Raw genomic sequence first — 17525 nt, 5'->3', positions numbered from 1 at the left:
CAAAGCCACTTGTCAGCCAGGTAGCTCCCAGCGTGTCCTGGTGCATGGAGTAACTGGGCACAGCCTTGTCTGAAACCAACCTTATCAAGGTTACTGAGGCAAACACATCATCTCAGAAGCAGCAAAATTTGACCGGACAGTTGTCAGGCACACTGTACTAGGTAACTTTTTTTTTGTGCCATCAAAATTACTCTCCCTCTCAGAACACTTCTGCAGTAAAAGAGAGATCTTCTAGAATTTTTCTCTGTCTAATCAGAATGAGAGGTGTAGCTTCTTCTTAGTGTGCCTGAGGGCTAGGAATGGGTAAGATATCAGATTATATCAATATGGGGGAATATTGTTTTATTTTCTGAATTGATCATAGACAGTTCAACTTGTCTTACCTTACAAAGTTTATTCCTCTCACCTCCCAGACACTCTAATTTAAACAATAGCCTGTGCCATGCAAAACACTAACTTCCCCTAGTCTGATAGCTGCACTGGATACAGTCCTGAGAAGCCTCTTTGCTCAGAAAGTCTGGCTCCTTGGATTCAGACCCTTTCGAGGAGAGTCTCACCAGACTGGAATACACAAGTACCAGAAACATTTGCAATGCTAAACTGTAAGAATAAAAGAAAAGCTACTTAATTTTCCGGACCTGTTCTGTTGTCTATTCCTTCTGTATTTTATATTATCCAATCATGTGACAAGCAAAATGTGACATCAAACGGATTTAGCAAGTGCTAAAAATTTATACAGCAAGTTCCTCTCTGTCTTAAAAAAGGAAAGTACATATTTAGTGTACCAAAATCAGGATTTTGAACCAAATTTCACCTCTGCTGAAGCTTTCTCATTATTGTGTTACTTTCCCATCCCTAAAGCTTGATTCCTATTTAGTACAGACTGGGTTTTTTTATTTCATGGCTGGCAAAGTGTGTTTCCTTTCCAAAAGCAAAGTCACTGAAATTAGAATGAAAGAAATAATTTAATGGGATGCACTTTACTTCATTTCCTCAAACAAGAGACTGCATTGACCAGGAAAGACATTTCTCTGGCTCATATCCACTGCAGAGAAAAGCCAGAAAGAGAGAGACACAGAGAGAGAAATACACCATACCCTCCCTTGAATACATTAATGAAAAGTGGGCAGAGACCTTGCAACAATGTTTGGGATGTCTTTGACAGCATCATTGGAATATAAAGTGCCTCTAACCACTTTTCATGTCTTTTTTTGGAAGAGCAGTCCTCCAACAGTGTAATACCACGTAAAGAGGAGGACTTTGAAAATTAAAGCCTTATAAATCAGTTTCCTTCCTTTTAAGCAGCTTCACAAACACTGCAGACAGTTTCTACCTTTTGTTCCTCCAGCTCATGTTTGATACAGGAGACGTGCAAGGAGCCCTTTTGGAGTCAGTACTTGCATAGGGTACAGTCTCTACAGACAATCCCAATTGAGGTTTGGCAACTGGATTATGGTCAGGACTGGACAGAGGGGAACATAACCTCCTGGAGGTAAGCCGAAGTGCATAGGGTTTGGTTATTGTAAGATTTCACCTTCCTTTCCTGCATTTACAGAACACATCTCTCAAGCCAGTGACACAGGTTTTGTACCTGCCAGCGAATTTTCTGCACGCCACTGCTTTGGGCATGTTTGGTGCCAGGCTGGACTATCACTTTCCTAGGAAGACAGGATGACAGGTGTCTCCATAGCAACTGAGTACACATGGCTCTGGATACAGCACCTCACATAAATATCTTGCAACTATGCGTTCCCTAAAAGAAAATACTCTACAGTTAGAATTCCACTAAAATGGAAACTACAGAATTATTTACAGTGAAACAAGCTTAAGCTTGAGAAGCAGTCATGTGAGAAATAACACTCCAAATAATGGATAGCACAAAAACTATGTGACCTAAATTATAATTTCAAATATTTCTAAATGAGAAAGCTTTGGATAACTCAAACAACTGCAACCACTGAAAATGCTAACTTTCTAATGACAATGACAATGTATGCAAATGATCTAATTACAAACATCAACACACAATGCCTTGTTGAAAAACAGGGGGAAACATTTTGAGCAGCTTAGGAGGAAGAAAAAATTACACTTTGAAAATATTATCATGCATATGGAATAATGAGGCCTCATAATAAATGCTGCATCTTATTTACTAAAATTTTGCTCTTTGATTCAGATGTTAATTTTGTGCTGCATTAAATGAATAGCAGATAAACCCCCTTTCCTTTAAATGTTCACATCAGCTCCAAAATTATAGTTTAATACATTTTTTGAATTAATCTTACAAAGCACTGAATTCAAATTTGCAAGCTGTGTTGATTTAGAATTTTAAGGAGTTCTAGTAGTGGGAATGAAAAGAGACAGGACCAAATAATAGACAGAGGATGCCCTACCCATGCCAACAGGACCTGATGATAGAACAGCTGGATACACCACCACTTTTAATTAAACATCAGTGGATCTGAAGAACAATGACTCATAAGTTAAACATCTGTCTAAATATTTTCAGTAATTATTGATACATTTTATATTCCATAGATCAAGTTGAGTCAACATTCTATTTCAGTAATTTTAGGAGTAGACATACTTCTGGCACACACAGAGCAGAAGATAAAAATCAAAAGTAAAAGTTATTCAGTTAGATAAACCTAAAGGCTTTTTTTTTTTTCCTAAGGGGGACATTTGAAAAGTGTGCAATGTATCTTCTTCTGCCTGTGAAGGTCTGAAGTATCCAGTCACACTTCAAGAGTACCCTGTTGTATGTCAAAACCATAAAGCAATTCATCCCGCTGTAGTCAAACCTAGCACTTCAATATATTTGGAAAGAAAGGGTAGGGGAAAAAAAAAAGGTAAAAAATCCTGCAGCTAAGGCTGCAAAATATGGATGGCAGCTGCAACAGGTGAACTGTTTTGCAAGATTAGCAGCCTGCCATAAAATCCTTCTTTGTAAGAGAGCAAACCACAACAAGACAGTAGATAAACTCTATTACAGTGAATTTAAGTATGTGTAACTATGTAGACAGAATAAGCCAAACATCTGCCCATGTTTTTTTCTATACTTTGTTGATGTTGCTATCATCTGGACACATTATCCACATGTCCCCTGAAACCATGTATTGCAATTTCCATCAAATGCTATTACACCTGCTGAAGAGGGCAGAACTGATCGACTACAGCTTCTCCTGCTGTTGAGCTCAGCCAACAAGCTGTTTCTGAATCCTGCTCATGTTTTGGTAAACCGAGCCAAATTGATTTTGTTTGGAAACTGATTTTTTTAATTAGTTTTCAAACTATTTTTAATACTGTTTTTCAAAGCTATATTGTGCCTTACTAGCGCATGCTTCAAAACTTCAACTAAAATCAGTATGAGGTGAATGACAAAAATCATAATGAAAATTAATTCCTTTATATATTAAAAAAATAGTATGTCATGCTCAAAGATATTCTGAAACAATAAGGACAGTGCTGCCAAACAGTAATGACTGGGCCTCCCATCCCCAGAAAAACTTTCAATCTGTTCACAATGCTTGTATATAATTTCTTTTTTCCAAATTCCCTTTCAAATATACTGATTTTTAGATGGAAGAGCATGTTTGAGGTTTTTTAATAAACCTACTTTGCCATTCAGAAAAATCAAGCATAAAATTCCAAGTCCCAACAGTGACTGTCTCAAATCTGCATCTGACTTCTCCCTCCAAATAACAAAATGGCTAATTATTCTTTTAAAGCATTCCATGAATATTAACAGTAAATGTTTAAAGGAAGGAAAGACAGCAACCCACACAGGGAGGCTGTGTAAGAGCTTGGAAAATACACCTATGTCCAAATAGGAATTTCACTGATTTTATGGACAGCTGTTTTACAAGAGCCAGTACTAAATAAAACTTAGGTTCTGTCTCTTTCCTGTCTTAAAAATGTTAAAAGATTACATTAGGAGGCCCATGTGCAATAAAAGCCCAATCATAAGGCATTTTAGAGTTTGTCTAAACAGATATCCAGAGTCTATCTAGAGGTCACAGCCAAGGAGGCAATTTCTTTATCCTGCAGCTCTACCCTGCAGCTATGCCACAGCCACCCTTACTTATATGACTTCCTAACCCAAAGCAATTATTAACAAGTGTCCAGGCACTGCCTTTATCCATTTATCCAAGCTTATTTTCATTTTAAGGCATTATAACACTGATGCCAAAGTACTAAAAATAAGAATAGAAAAACAGTTGAGATTATTGCTCCCAGACTGAGTAGAAGCCCCTGAACACACTACAGAAAGAAGCAGTGTAATGAGATACTGACAGTCAAATAATGTCATAGATTTTAAGCATGCTAAACTGATAGCAGGGCACTAACTAATGGTATGAGTCAGTAATACCTGAAATCTTAAAATAAACAAAATAGCAAATAAATCAAATTTTGTTTGGAAAAAGAAAATCAGGAGCTTTAATCTTCATGCGTATACAGACAAAATAAACCCTTTTTAGATGGATGCAGGTGCTATTTGTACATGCATTCCTGTTTAGGAGTAAATGAGTCCACTTACATCTAATGCTGCATTTACCACAGCCAAATATGTAATTTCTAACCATTTCAGTAACACAAAAAGAACTCAGAATTTCATTATAAAATAATTTCAGACACATGATTCTTAATGAAAAACAACAAACAGTTCAATATATAATATCAGACAAGAAAATTACACCCCTAACTCAGAGAACTCTTCAAGAATGTGGCAAGACCATAACACATCAGTAGAGAATGGCAGGAGTGAACACAGAGCAAAAGTTTGGGAGAAGAAAGAAAGTGGTGCAGCAATGCTAGAATCACTGCTGCACTTGTTTACTCCCAATGCACCAATTATTCCTGGGGAAAAAAGCAGAGCGAAAGTAATGACAAAGAAAACGTTCTCTTGCATAAGCCACAGGAGACAACTCTCAGAGCCAGGGGACACAATGGAAGTAAGGCCATCCTGGAGCCTGCCAGAACAGACACCCTCCCAACTGCTTGAGACTTCCTCAGTGATCCGAGATCAACCAGGGAAACACTTTTAAGCACATAAACATTTAACCCAAATCTGATTTTAACATCACCTGGTTCCCAGAAACACTGGCTGCTTAGCACGCTAACCAAACTTGTCAAGTTGCTTCTGGATTTCACTCTCTAGAAAAGCACAGAAGTGCAAACTCAAGTCACGTATGTCAAGATTTTTCAGCTCAGATGCTGCCAGCTCACTAGCCTGGTACCTGACCATCCAGGTAGTAACAGAAATGGCCTCAAGCTGCAATGCAAGGGGCTGTCCTCCACTTGAGCACTTGAAAATGACAGGCAGCTGCTTTGTAGCTTGTCTAAACATCACAGCAAAGACACTCCAAAGTATGTGGAATTTCACTATTATTCAAAACAGTAAGCATCTTGTCTTATAAAACACCTTCACTTCTATCTTCATGTTAGCAATGCAGGAACATGGATGACAAAGGAGCCACAGCCAAATTTATTCCCCCTATTTTTCCTCAAACATCACCAAGCACATTCACAAGGCTGAGATGCCTTGTGTCTTTCCAGACGGCAAGGCTATAAATAAAATTTCATATACTTGAAGTAGACTCCTGGTATTTCCAGAATATTAATTCAGGTAACATTTTCTGCAAAGAGATAAATTCACATGTGTAATGCACATGCTCTGAAGCAATGCTATTGTGTCTGTGTGCAAGTCATCAACAACACATGAACAAACTGGCAACATTTAAAAAAAAATCTGTCATGATAGCCTAAAGAAGAGAACCTAAAGATAGAAGTGTCAAGAAGCTGTTATCACAAGAGTTTATCCATTAAAGCAAATCCTGTAACTTTTAAGGATTTTTTTCAGGTAATCCAGTAGATAGTGTATTGCCATAGTCCACAGGAAAAAAGATGAACTTTGCCCATTCCATTTGAGTGTAACCCAGTCCTGAGACGCCTACAGGCACATTGCAAAGGTGCTTTGGGTCTCATTCAAGGTGTGATGGATCTATAAACCCTTTTGCTTTAATCTTTCCTTGAAAATGTCTATACATTTTTACTGCACTGTTAAAATAATAGCAGCCTTTTTTCTTTAGTTGGAAGGACCAATTTGTCAACTAGATGTCCTAATGAAAAATATCACCACCTCTGAAGACTTTACTTTTTGTTTCCCCCTTCCCCTTACTGCCTCCCTGAAGCTGTGACCCAGTGTTAGCTCTTCAGCACAGAACTACAGCTACCAAGCAAATGAAGTTCTGGCTTACCCCATCAACTGATTTAAGGAGCATCTGTCTGATTTACACCAAATTCTCATTGTACAAAATTTACAGTATAAGCCAGACAGCGCATACGATATTAGTAATAACTTATTTATTATGTGCTGCACAGGTTCATTATGATAATTTAACACTAATTTAAAAAAATACTTTAAACTACTATTAAACACAGTGAAAATAAAAGTGTCAAATTAAAAGACATTGTGAAAATAACAACTTGTTAGGACTAATATTGTGTGAAATACCACTTTTCAAAGAGAGACAACTTGAGCAAAGAGCACTGAGGGAGTACATAAACGCACATTCCAGGTAAAGTTCCCATTTAAATACAGAGCAAATATGGACATAGCTAATTTTGATATCATTCTTCATTTAATTCAGCACTGTATGTGTATATACATGGGCTTTAAAAGAACTGCAGAAGCTTGTTTAAGTGGGGCAATGGCACTTGAAAAACCCCACTAATAGGTATGCTAACAAAATAGTTAAATAACTTTTTTTGGTGGAAAATACTTATTAGAAACAAAGTACATAGGGTACCCGGAGCAATAACTACGTAACAACTGTGAAGTGAACAAAGTAGTTATTTCATCTATGAAACAAAATTTAAGCAATAGTTGTAAAAACATAGACAAAAAAACCAATCCACAAAACCACAACAAAACAACAAACAAACAAAACAAACCCAAAGACCATCAAAAAGAAACAAAAAACCGACCAAACAAATCTCAAACTAAACCAAAACATGGACTGCCAGCACATTTCAAGAGCAGTAATGGGAGAATGGAGATACAACATGACCTCCTCAAAAGTGTATGCAAGTAACTCATACGAGAAAAAATGAATGAGAAATCTATACACTCCATTATGCTACTGCTGAAGGAAAATTCTCCATCTCTGTAACTACAATTTCAATACATTTAATATTTTGGTACTGAATACACAGTCTATTATTTGTGATGAAAATCACAAATCACTGTTGGACCACAGCATATATAGCCTAACAGTGAGCTGAGGCAGAAAAAGAATTATGAAGAAGGAAATACGATTAATGCTGGGGTCCAACAGTGATCCAACTCAACACTCATATGTAGTATTAATCTCATACAAGAACAATTATATGAAAATAAAATTGCTGTAATTTTTTTCTATATGTTTGTTCAATAATAGATTAGGGAAGGCAAGTTATTCATCAGATCCTAGCACCAGCAAATCATGTACTGGAAATGACTTTTCCAGCATCTGTGCTTGGTTAAAATTAAACCCAAAATACATCAGTGTTTGAAACATTATGAATGTCAAGCACACACCCTTCCAGTGCAATGTCTACCCTTATGACTGTTTAGAGGGGAACAAATATGGTGAGGATTTAGGAAAGTCCAAGTGCTTTTGCAGCTTATATATTATTTTCTTTCCTCTTTTAATTACGTCCCTCTGAGCACATAATTTCAAATACAGTTTATGCAGATAAAGCTGGTGACATTTCACCTCCTCCACAGGATATGCCAAGATGTGCTATAGTTTACCATGGCTGAAGTTACTTAAAGCAGTTGTGTAGCAGTTTCAGCAAGAGCACAACAAAACATTCGGGTTCCATCAGGTCATGCAAGTCTTCCATAACTGCAAGGGCAACATAAGGCAAACCAACACAGATCCACCTCCTGGCTAAGCCAAGTTCCACTAATTTCAGCAGATCTTGATACCTCATTTTAAACCACCTAAGAACTTCTGGCTTTGACTGAATATAATCAAGTTCATTAGGAAAAAAAAAAAAAAAAAGAAAGTACTAGAGACAGATCACTAAAAATATTTCCTCTGATTCAGCAGCCACAAACTTCCCTCCCTAATGGCTCCGAATTTCACATGGGAACTGAGGAGCATCCCTCTCCCCAGCTAACGGCAGGGACTGGGCTGACAAGAGCTTTTCTGAAGGACTTTACCCATGTGACTGAGTATCAATTAGGTGGGAATTATTTAAAAAGAGTCATAGCTCAGCAGTATAGAGCTGTGAATACATAATGGCTTCGAATGCCACAGAAAGACAATGAAAAACAACAGAGCCACTGTGCAGACTGAGGTGGAGAAAAGGAGCACAGACCAAGAACAAAGATGAGAACCTGCTCCTCACAGAAAGCTGTCATGGAGCCATTTGCACGCTTGACTCTCAATTTGAAATTGGACTATTCAATTTTTATCACATAAAAAGACAATTGAGAGGGTCAGATCGGGAGCCAAAAGAAATCTAACCTGAAATCAAGGCAGGAAAGACAGGTAGCCCAGTAACCTTTAAAAAAAAGAATTGCAAAACTGTTTATTGGGATTTGAAGGGTTTTGTTTGCTTAAAATCTCTGCTATCCTTCTATTTTAATTCTTTGTCTTCACCTATTGTCAATTAACCATCTCTTGCATTAGAAGAATGTTTTAGGCTAAGTTAGTTCCCAGCAACAGGCTGACTTTTCTATTGCTTAAAGGCCATCTTGTGACAACTAACGGTTTCAAGACTAAAAGATAAAAGCATGATTACAAGGCTCATGCTAGACTGGGCTCAGCAATAAAATACCAACCCTTCTGACAATGGCAATTAACTGCAAAAAAACTACAAGTGTGTAATATTTCCTCTTCACTTTTTGTCACTGTCATATTTTCTGAAAAATCCCTTTGCCAGGATTTCTTCTCCTGGGAAGCTGAGAAGCCTCAGAAAAGAATGAAAACAATAATTATCTGATAGCTTCTCCCTGTTTTGCTACTTTGGAATGTGGTCTGGAGATTGTTTACCAACTGCTCAATGTTTGATTGGTTTCATGTGAATTGTTTTTATATTTAATGACCAATCACCATCAGCTGTGTGAGACTCTGAGGAGTCAGTCAAGAGTTTTCATTATTCATTCTTGTTAAGCCTTCTGTCTGTATCCTTCTCTTTCTTTAGTATAGTTTTAGTATAGCATTCTTTAATATTAGATATAATATCATAAAATAATGAATCAGCCTTCTGAGAACATGAGTCAGATTCTTAATTCCTCCTTTGTCCTGGGGACCTCACAAACTCGACAACTTTTATATCATTTTCTACATCTTAGTCAACAACACCCCTCTGACATTACTGATGATGCAGTCATTTTAACCCTCTGTGCAAGAGACTTGTATCACACATGTCCCTTTTGCACATTCATGAACTCTGTCAGTTAAGAAAAGTGGAAAGAGCTGGAAACACAGAAAAGCAAACTTATTAGACTTCAGATTTACTACAAATTCCAACTGTGCAGTGGGTTCACAAAAAAGAAATGAGCAACTGCACAACCAAGGCTGCAGAAGAAATACTTTAACTTTTATTTATAGTCTGCTGGGCCATCCAGGAGGCTGGACAAGCAGTCTGCCCTTTTCCCACCACGGCCACCATCATCATCTTTGAGCCACCGTGCATGCAGACATCACAAGGAATGGGTGCCTGTGCCAGGTGAAAAAGCCCTGAGAAAATGCCAGAATGAGAGCCTGTACATACTAGAAAGCAAAGGCATCTTCTGCCCTCAGTTTTCCAATTGACTGCTCCGTACCACTGCACATGTAGATATCCTTACAAAACACTTGTACAAAGCTATGAGAATGGCAATAATCAGTATTAATTTATTCATTACACAATCAAAATATCTTAGACACACAGTGTACACCTGCTCAGTGGTAATATTATTTAAAAGAAGTCAAGTTTTCAAAAAAAAAAAAAATCAGTATTCATCACCACCAGGAAAACTGATGCCAAAACTAGGAAAACCCCCCAAAAACATGATGACATCTGAGTGCCTGCTGATCACCAAACAACTTAATGTAATTGCTAAGCAGTTCAAAAAAATAATATTTCTCTGCCTATAGTTTTAGAAGAAATTGTCAATAAATGTTTATTGCAGTCTCAATACACTTTTACAGAATTCCTTGGTACAGAAGAAAGAGGTGTCCCAAGATTAGGTTCTCTGACAACTGCTAAAGCTACAAAAGTTGTATGACTCCAACATGTTTCATTCCACTAAGAATAACACTCACAGAACTGGTCTTAACAGGAATTACACACAATGGTGATAACTTCTTGGCAACATCCTAAATGTGCAAGTGTTTTTCTTACTGACTCCCAAGGTCTGATTTGCTCCACTGTGCTGGGCTAACAGGCAGGACTTTTGCTGAATAAGACGGCTGTGCACACTGTCATTAGAAAATGTTAGACATGGGGTGTATTAAGCAGACCCTTACTTAAACTGAGTGTAATCAAAGTTGTATTTCCACCTACTTTTTCTTCCAGACCCCTAAAACTGCTCATTTTTGTAGCACTCAACACTGACAGAGATGTTTTTCATGTGTTCACAGCTAGGAGGACAAAGTTTCTGCTTTAATTTTCAGGTTAGCTTTTTCAAAAGCCAATTACTGGGATGAGCATTCTGAGAATGCCATACAAAGGCCTTGATCTCTGGCAGAAATTATCCATAATTGCATGAACTCCATGCTAAGGGTCTTCTGATAGGATCTCTCTGGATCTTAAAATTAAATAGTTAAATCTGGCATAAAAATTTCTTCAACATCATTATCTTCTTAAAGAAAGAAATAAAGAAAGAAAACTCCCCCACAAACAATAACCTTTTTCATATACACATTTAAATGTAGGGACAGTAGCTTCCATCAAATGCATGATATACTCTGCCATGTGAATGACCTGCTCAGAGCCAGCATTTTAAATCCAGTCCATGCAAATGGATCAAGGCTTTCCATTTTCTGTTACCTCTGCCTCTCACTGTAGGTTAAAGCAAGTACCTAGTTATTTAAAACAGAGATAGATGTACACTTTGTATATACACATACACACAAATGCAGCACATCAGTATCGTGGACCAAGGCATGAAAGGCTGCTTAAAACAGGCAAAGAGAGTGGATTGTAGTACAAAGCAGTGTGTCAAGAACTTCTAAGTTAGTAGGTTATGAGGATGAACTTTTACCAATGACAGAAAGCTGGTTTATCCCATCTCTCAGTCACTTCAGCAAACAAAAAACTAGCCATGGGGTTTTTTTTCAGAAAAAAAAGGAAGAAAAATTAAATTATACATTCTGCTTACAATTATCTTAATGAAGAAATGCTTAAGCTAGCAAACGTTAATAGTTAGTGTACAAACAACTCTTACCTGTATAATAAAATCACCAAGTAATTCCTACTTTGCCTTGGACTTCCAAAAAGCAAGATGTACACATATGGTTGAATTAGCTCAGTTACTCAGAAATCAGTGGAGTAGTACCAAAGATAGATTTGGCCCATTATCTACCTGCACAGCACAAATGAATAATGCAAATGTGTATGCAAAGGACCATGAAGTATCTCAGCTTAGCAGTGCATTTAAAATGTATCACTAACTTTCAGCTTCTTGAAATATTTATCAACCGCAGGAGGTTCCACTGAGAGCGCACTGTATTAGGAACTTCACTGAATTTTTATTTCTACACCTGACTCAGAGGACTTTAGTAAAAGAGACTGGAATTAACTGCTGTAACAATTCCAAGTACTGCTCTGACACCACAGGTTTCAGGAGCACATCATGAGTGTTTCTAAGTCACTTTAATGTTCTTCCCACCGTTGAGACCAACTGGGGCCTTTATGCAGCACATCTTAGAAGGGAGAGGAAGAAGGTACCCAGTTTCTGCAAAAGACTTCAGAAGCCACTAAAACTAAACTGTCTGCAATTAGAAAGCTACTGAAAGAATCCACAGTAAACGAGCACACTTTAAGATGCCACAATCAAGTGAAAAAAAAAGAACAAGTTAAGCAGTCTTACTAAAATCAGTCGAGTGGTGTAAACTTGTTAAAATTACTAGTTGGAGCAAGTGAGAAAAAGCTTGGATCAACTGCATTTAAAACTACTGAGCACTAGTCAAATGTTAAATTTGTCTTACAAAACTTTTTTTGAAATAAAATTTTGCCTTGAAGTAATTGCAGAAGTTCTATTGGTCAAATAAAGATGGGAACATCTGAAGAAAGATGAATACTCTAGATTACCAGAAGGAAAAAAATAGGGAAAAACAAACAAATCAAACCCACACCACAAAACACTCCAGCACTTAGCTTAACATTGAGTAGTTCTACCATTTTGATCTAGAAAACCTTTTGTTGCATACTTAAACTGATAAAAACTAACTACATCAGAAAAAAAATCCCCAAAGCCATGTGCTTCAGTCCTTATGGACTTTGGGAGGATACATGTTTACTCCTTTAATTTCACAAATGCAGTCAACTAGTAAACACATTAAGACATTCCTGCAGTGTTTTGATTCAGTAAAAATGCATAAAGACAACATGCTCTAAACACTCTCTTTTTTTTATTGTTAGTAGAGAGTACTAGACATAAGGAAGGGTGGTTTGTTTTTACATTTTACGTATTTCATTTATTCAGCCAAAAGATAAAACTACTGAACTGTTACCTTAACAAGAATACAGATCTGTGTAAAAGAAGGCTGTTGGGACTTTTTCCACACAACTGACTTCCACATGAAATTCATTTGTTTAATCCCTTGAACAGTCAGTCACATTTCCCTGGGACTTGAGACGAAACTAGCAAGTCATAACCATGCATTATTTTTACTATCTGTAATAAACTGTAAATTAGCTGATGCATCTAAAAAAAAAAAAATCTACCTGAAAAACCCCCAGCAAAGTCTGAAAGGCTAAATAAAATTTTAAAAAATGCAAATCCTATTCTCACCTACATAAGACTATAATTTATAAAGAGATCTATCATTATAAATAGATAGGCATTTTACTGAGAACATTTTCTAGGGTGGAAGTACAAAGCAACAGGTCTGCGAACTCAAAAGCATGCATCTACAGAAACACATTTTAGCACAAGGATGAATGAATGGTTGAATTATTATAACTCCGGAATTACTTAAAGCTTTGCTTTAGACGGGTCGCACCAAGAAATAACCGCGGTCAAATCAAGCGCTGCTCAACAAGAACACGAGGCATTTGTGGGAAATAAGGTACTTTCTTGCCATTCCTGTGAACTCTAAAATGTAGCTAATTGTGCTACCTATGGTAAGAGACTTACAGCACTTTGAAGTCGAACACCATCCGAAAGACATTCAATAGTGACGTTTTAAGAGAAGTCATAAACCTTTCCACGAAAGCTCCCATTCCATCTCACACAAGCGATCCATCTTTCAGGCTTTACCTTTTGTCGCCCCCTTGTAAATTAATCTCCCGAATCAGTTCGCTGCGCCCTGGGAAGCCTCCTCACCGCCGGGGCGACTTTCCCTCCTCTCCGGAGTGGCGGCTCTAGCAGCTCTACTCTTCTTTTTCAATACCCCCTCTCCTTTTAACTCTTACAAAGAGAAACTTGGGGGCAGCAGCAGCGGCCGCTCCCAGCGGCGGGCAGAGCGCGGGGCCGACAACAACAGGCAGCGCAGCGCAGCCCGCGCCGCCGTGCGCTGAGGCGGGCGGGGGCCGGGGGCGCGGCCGGGCCGCGGGCAGCGGCGGCAGCTGCCGGGCCGGGGGCAGCGCGGGCGGGCCGGGGGAGGCGCTCCGCGGGCACAAAGGGCTCCATGGCAACGGCGGGACGAGCCCCCCGCGCCCCCGGAGCCGCCCACGCCGCCCCCCGCCGCAGCGAGCGCGACAGCGGCTCGGGGAAGCAGCGCTCGGCGACACGGGCCGGGAGCTGCAGCCCCTGGCCCTCACACACCTCTTTAGCATTTTCTTTTTTCCTAGCAGAGTGCAGATCAGTCTTCACACACAGGTATAGTCATTTAGGGTTTCTAATTGAGGGAAGTCGATAAGCTACTAGTGAACAAACTGGAGGGCTGGGCAATCACCAGCCCTGCGAAGTTTAACATGGGAAAGTGCCGGATTCTGCAGCTGGGACGGGCAAGCTTGGGTGTATGGGCAGACTGGGAAGCAAAGGCTGGAAATCAGCGCCATGGAAAGGGACCTGGGGGTCCTGGTCGATGGCAATTTCAATCTGTGTCAGCAGTGCCCTGGCAGCCAGGAGAGCCAGCTCTGTCCTGGGGCATCAGGCACAGCATCACAGCCAGGCAAGGGAGGGGATTGTCCTGCTCTGCTCTGCACTGGGGCGGCCCCACCTCGAGTGCCCCAGTGCCACAATATAAAAAAGACTTCAAGCTTTAGAGACCATCCAAAGGAGACCCACGGCGATGGTGAAAGGCCTTGAGGGAAGCTGCACTGAGGACTGTATGAGGTCACTTGGTCTGTTCAGCCTGGAGGAGACTGAGAGGAGACATCATTGCAGACACAATTTCCTTGTGAGGGGAAGCAGAGAGGCAGACACTGATCTCTTCTCTGTGGTGACCAGTGACAGGACCCAAAGGAATGACTTGAAGCTGTGTTAGAGGTTTGGGTTGGATATTTGAATAAGGTTTTTCACCCAGAGGATTCTTGGGCACTGGAAGCTCCTCAGGGAAGTGTTCACAGCACCAAGCTGGACAGAGTTCAAGAAGTGTTCAGACAATGCTCTCAGGCACATGGTGTGATGTCTTGGGGCTGTGCTGTGCAGGGCCAGGGGTTGACATTCCTTGTAGGTCCTGTCCAACTCAGATATTGTATGATTCCATGCATAGCATAACTTCACACTGAATGGATTTAACTCCATATCAGAGTCTGACAGGTCTTATCAGTCTCTTACAATAGCTAAAATTACATTTTGGAGCATATATTCTTTTTTTAACTTTTCTTTTAAACATCTGCTTTGCAGACTGTATGACCTGAAGCTGTGAAACTTTAAAATACACAGTCATCTAGAAAATAAAACTTACTCTTGAATTTTTGCACAGCAACAGGTGAGAAGGTCACAAGCTAAGGGATAAGTGCATGGCCCAGCCTCCAGTGGGGACAACTCTGAGGCTCCAAACCACGTTGCTAGGAACAGATCCATGTACAGCATTACTTGCCACTGAATGCAGCAAGACCTTGTGTGCACCCTGAAGGCTGAGAGCTCTTGGGTCAAGGATCAAGATGCCAAAGGTGGAAATGAAACTCAAACAATATTCATGAGAAATTTCTACAATCCCAGGCAGGACTCCCATCGTTGTAATTATGCCCATAAAAGATTGGTGGTGTTTTTAGCATGCTGTAAATGTTAAAGTGGTTCAACTATTCTACTGAAGTCAAAAAGATTTAACTTGCTCCTAAAAATTTCTTGCTAAAATGCCTTATTCAGTACATGCATTTCCATTGGTCAACACCTCTGTGATCTGAATGCTGGTAGAAAACAACTGTTCCTTTATTTTGTATATAAATAATGATATATACAAAAGGCAAAATAGCCTTCTCTTCTTTCACATAAATATTACGTTTCATACTCAAATACTTTGTGTGAATAAACTGTCAGCTTAGATTCCAAAATGAGCCCTTCCCAAGTTTTTTAATGTAGTTTTTATACCCATTTTAATTTTAAAAGAATTCCTTGCACACAGCCTTTGTTATTTGCTGCCAATGATTAGGTAAAAGGCTGCAGGACTTGACTAGAGACTTGCATTTTAGCCTTTTCTTAAAATTCCATATTCAGTACAGATCTCAAAAAAGCAGCTCCTTTCTACTTACATAGAGCCAGTCCTTTCTCTGAACCCCAGTGACCATGTACTTAACATTCCCTACCATTAATATTTACCACTTTTGATTAGGAATCATAAAATTTCACTGCACACTTCAGTAGCCTTCTCTCAGAATGTCACAATGAAGCTGAGGTCACTTTTGCTTGATTTGATGGGACACAGCATGCATATTGAGGAAGGAAAACCAGCATTTCAGGGTCTGAAGGGACAAAAAAGTAGCTGATTTGGCTTCTACCAATCTTGCCTGGGTTTGTGTGTGCTGCCAGGTGCAGGGGTTGCCCTCAGCTTCCTCCCAAAAGAGGGAAGAAACAGATAGCTCCAAAGAGGGTTCAGAGGTTTAGCACTAGAAACTTATTTTAAACACCTGCTGAGGCCAAAGGAAAAAAAAATAATAATAATAGTAATAATAATAATAATAATGTTAAAGGAAGCAATCAGCTACTTATCCCAGAAACTTTTGGAGGGGGAAAAATCCAACTGTTAATTGTATTTCTAAAATTTCAAGGAAGTAAAATGTTGCTGGGAGCAACGGATAAGTCCTTTATTTTAGCTCCTGAATGGCAAACCTACCAGCTTCCTTGTAACTCTGCCAAGCTGTAAGTGTCATTTAAGGAGAGCAATACAACAGTTTATTGTTGTTCTCCAGCGCTGCTTAGGATGTAGAAAGAAGACTGTTTGTGATACATTAAAGGTCACAAATAAATGGCAATTTAATAGGAAAAAAATCTACTCTACATGCAAGAATATCTCAAAGGCATAAGTTAATTACATAGCAGCCTGAGTGTGTTCTCTTTTATTAAAATATTGTGAAGGGCCATCCTGTTTCATTTCAATGAGCTAATATGCATCACCACCTCAGAAAAGCTCTGTTAAAAAAATAAGAAAACAGGTACTATAAAGTTATTGCCTCTACTGCAGCACTGCACAACATTCAGGCCATTTTGCAGTATATTTAGTAGAGAAATTTAACCTATCAATACAATTCAAAGGGATTTCACTCTCATTGCCAAAATCAATGATTGGTATTAAAATGGATTGCCACATATTCATGAAAGAGTTGTTCAATCATTTGACATTTGTGCAGATTGCTATCTTTATATAAAGGGATTCTATCTCATAAAACTGATTGATGAAAATGGAGGAAAACTATTCCCGTTTCAAACCCATATATTGTTATTGTATATGGATAGAATACCTACTTTTTCTGAATCACAGAAACTCCTACACACTTAAAACTGATCAACTCCTTAAGTGCTCTGTTGGTATTTGACCCATTGCATGCTGAAGCTGTGCAAACTTTGAGAGTTTGAACAGAGAGAAACAGAAAGAAACCCTATAATTTATTCCTGAACTACTGGAATAAAAGGAAAACTGTGTTTTAGTTGGAATGCTGAGAAAGGAGATCAGATGTATGATTTTTCTTTCATTCATGCAACACATGAACAGTTATCTCTGAACCATAATTCAGTGTTTTTTATGCAAACATCCACACCTCACTTTAATCTACAGAAGTGCTCATTCCCCTTTTTTCATGTTGGCTCATCAAGAATAATTTGAAACATCTCCAAACATCAAGAGCGTAGTGCCTAAGTGGATTCATTGTAATTTGACTGAAAAACATCAATACAGAAATCTATGTTTTCAGAAAAGATACATCTGTAAACATTTCAA

General features: G+C 38.8%; 1 protein-coding gene across 6 annotated transcripts in view; it reads right to left on the bottom strand.

The window, feature by feature from the left end:
- The window catches only part of CTNND2 (catenin delta 2), a 638971-nt gene that overhangs the window by 404605 nt on the left and 216841 nt on the right, over positions 1-17525 (bottom strand). Inside the window, exon 1 of one of the 6 annotated variants that reach the window (XM_026791792.2) lies at positions 13463-13753. The exons of the other annotated variants lie outside the window; for them this stretch is intronic. The gene's annotated coding sequence lies outside the window, so the exon portion shown is untranslated. Of the gene's footprint in view, positions 1-13462; positions 13754-17525 lie in introns of those variants that run through there. 6 annotated transcript variants of the gene reach the window in all.

The sequence above is a fragment of the Zonotrichia albicollis genome, chromosome 1 (genome assembly GCF_047830755.1).
Source record: "Zonotrichia albicollis isolate bZonAlb1 chromosome 1, bZonAlb1.hap1, whole genome shotgun sequence".
In the NCBI taxonomy this organism is placed as follows: Eukaryota; Metazoa; Chordata; class Aves; order Passeriformes; family Passerellidae; genus Zonotrichia; species Zonotrichia albicollis.
This window is presented reverse-complemented; position numbering and strand designations above follow the sequence as displayed.